At 46.3% G+C, this 2,759-nt stretch overlaps 1 pseudogene; it reads left to right on the forward strand.

The window, feature by feature from the left end:
• Positions 1–1,800: 1,800 nt before the first annotated feature.
• LOC138435235 (male-enhanced antigen 1 pseudogene) lies at positions 1,801–2,503 on the forward strand (annotated as a pseudogene).
• Positions 2,504–2,759: the final 256 nt, after the last annotated feature.

Consider the following 2,759-nt stretch of genomic DNA (forward strand, 5'->3'; position numbering starts at 1 on the left):
CTCCATCCGTGGGATTTTCCAGGCAAGAGTACTGGAGTGGGGTGCCATTGCCTTCTCCATAGATACATTTTTTTGCTCATTTTACAACAGGTAAAATTGGAGTGGGGCTTCCCAGCTGGTACAGTGGTAAAGACTCTGCCTGCCAATGCAGGAGACGCGGGTTCTATCTCTGGGTCAGGAAGATGCCCTGGAAAAGGAAATGACAACCCACTCCACTATTCTTGCCTGGGAAATCCTGTAAACAGAGGTGTCAGATGGGCTATAGTCCATGGGGTTGCAGAAGAGTCAGACACAACTTAGCGACTGAGCACACACAAAAAAATTGGACTACATGGAAGTTGAGTAGTTTGCCCAGGGTCACAGAAGCAATAAGCAAACAGTCAAGAATTTCCACCAGGAAACCTGGTTCCTACACTATTATCCCAAACAACTAACTGTAAGATGTACCACTACCACCTCCTACACACACACATAGACACACACACACAGACACACACATGCTGGTGCTCTTGGCAAAGCCACTTATCTTCTGAGGAGCCTTCCCTGTCTTAATTGAAACCCTCCCTCTGGCATTTTGAGGTGCTGTTGTCAATGTATCTGCCTCAAGTAAGCCCCGGGAGACCCATGGTTTGAAGTTGTTCCAAATAAGCCTGGAACAAATTTATCTCCAAGGCCAACCTCTGTGAACACTGAAGGGCTGAGACAAGATCCCTGCTAGCCATGAGGTCCCCTTTGTACACATGAGAAAAAGCACTTCTTTGGTGGTAAACGTGCTTTTTAAAGTGTGTCTCGTCTGTCCCTTCAGGGCTGAGACAGAGCCACCCCAACCCACGGAGATATAGAATTTCTCTGAGTTTTCTTATAATAGATCATGCTTACCACAGTTTTCTTCTTTATGGGTGCAGGGCACTTTTAAAATCCAACATTGTTTGCTTAAAAATTACCTTGTCCACTTCCAAAATTCCAATTGGAGTATTTGGCTTAGAGACAGATAGTGAGGTTTACAACTGGCAGAAGATCAACCATGCAGATTAAAAGATTTAATGATGCTGTGCATACAGGAGTGTCAACGAGTCTTTACTGCTTGGAGGTATAGTAGGTTTTCAGTGCTTCCTGTAGAGAGGCCAATGTCTATCACATTGGCCTTATTTTTCTGGTGAAAGGAGATTTCACAGAACTTTCAACAAAAAATACAACAGGTCAACTTCAGCTGGAAAGAGTGGTGGCTGTGGCTGGGGGCTGCTTTGTAGTTCAGTGCAGATCACAAGGTTCTCACACATTTGCAAGGCACTGTGAGGGCTTCCCCAACCACAGCATTTTCTTATCAGAACTCAGGATGTGATCACACCTCCTCCAACCATCAGTCAGAAGGGAGGGTGAGGTTGATTCCATTCCACCAAGGGATACATCTGGCCAGAGAGAGGGTCAGAAGTTAGGGGAGGTCACCCGTGACTCTGACAGGAGCAGTTTTGGGGAAGAGGTAGAGAAAAAGAAGAACACCATACACAAAAAAACAAAACCAGACATTCATGTGGGTTCAAGGAAGAGACTAAGAGGAGTAAGTCGAGAGGGGATTATAGACAACTCTTTAGAAGACATATTTTGCAAAAAAAAAAAAAAGAGTACCAAGATAGCTGAAAATTGTAATCATTACAGTGAAATTGTGGTTAAAGGTGTTTAACACAAAGGGATCCTTAATTTTAGTTCCAGACGCTATTTTTTTGTTAACTTATTTAGGAGTTAAATCAGATAGTTTGAAACCATTGTTTCATTCTCACTAGAGAGCCAAGGTCCTAGGTAATGAGACAGGTGAGTTTGGATGGAATGGTTAATGACGGACCAGGAGCTGATGCAGGCACACAGGATCATTGAAAAGAGTGGGCCTGGGATTCAACCTTCGGCTCTGAGTGGCACCTGCCCATTGCCAGCAGCAGTTCTAGTTCTAGGGGGGAGATACCATGTGTCCTGAAATCAGACGGAGGAACTCAGACTACACCGAGGACCTACAGAAGGCACTGGGGATTGGAGCAGTGAGGAACCAGAGGAAATGAGAGCAAGACCAGCTGGCTACTCCTGAACCAAGATCCTGAACAGAAAGAGGTAGAGCCAGCACCAGTGGGTGATGGAGAAGATGTAGTTGCTGATATCCAGGATCAGATCCATGTGTGATGGAGGAGGCATTGTTCCTGAGCAGATGGAACTGAAGTCCCTGAAGGCCCTTAACTGTCTTCTCAGGCTCTGCGAGCCCTGGGGCTTCATTTGTCAGACCCACCATTAGAAAACAAAGATGAAGATGAGGAGTGAGCCACAGCATGGAGCAACCACAGTTCTGTTCCCATGGATCCAGGGCCCAGAACACACAGAACTGATGAGTAGAATGGCTGGAGTACATCTGTCTGCACCAGGGGTTCCTGCCTGGACTCAGAAGATTATCAATTGTCCAGTGGGAAGATGTGGTACAGTAGGTCCTCCAAGCTAGGCAGAATGGCCTGCCTGGAAGTGACCACCCTTAGAGTGGCTTTATCTACCTGCATTCCAAACCAGAACCAGCACCGTACTGAATACATCTTGGTTGAAATGTCCATCTCCATCCTCCCTGTATATACAGCCTATGGACCATAGCCTGCCAGGCTCCTCTGTCCAAGGGATTCTCCATGTAAGAATACTGGAGTGGGTTGCCGTACCCTCCTCCAGGGAATCTTCCTGACCCAGGGATCAAACCAGAGTCTTTTAAAGTCTCTCATATGGCAGGCAGGTTC

Source organism: Ovis canadensis, chromosome 3, assembly GCF_042477335.2.
Source record: "Ovis canadensis isolate MfBH-ARS-UI-01 breed Bighorn chromosome 3, ARS-UI_OviCan_v2, whole genome shotgun sequence".
In the NCBI taxonomy this organism is placed as follows: domain Eukaryota; kingdom Metazoa; phylum Chordata; class Mammalia; order Artiodactyla; family Bovidae; genus Ovis; species Ovis canadensis.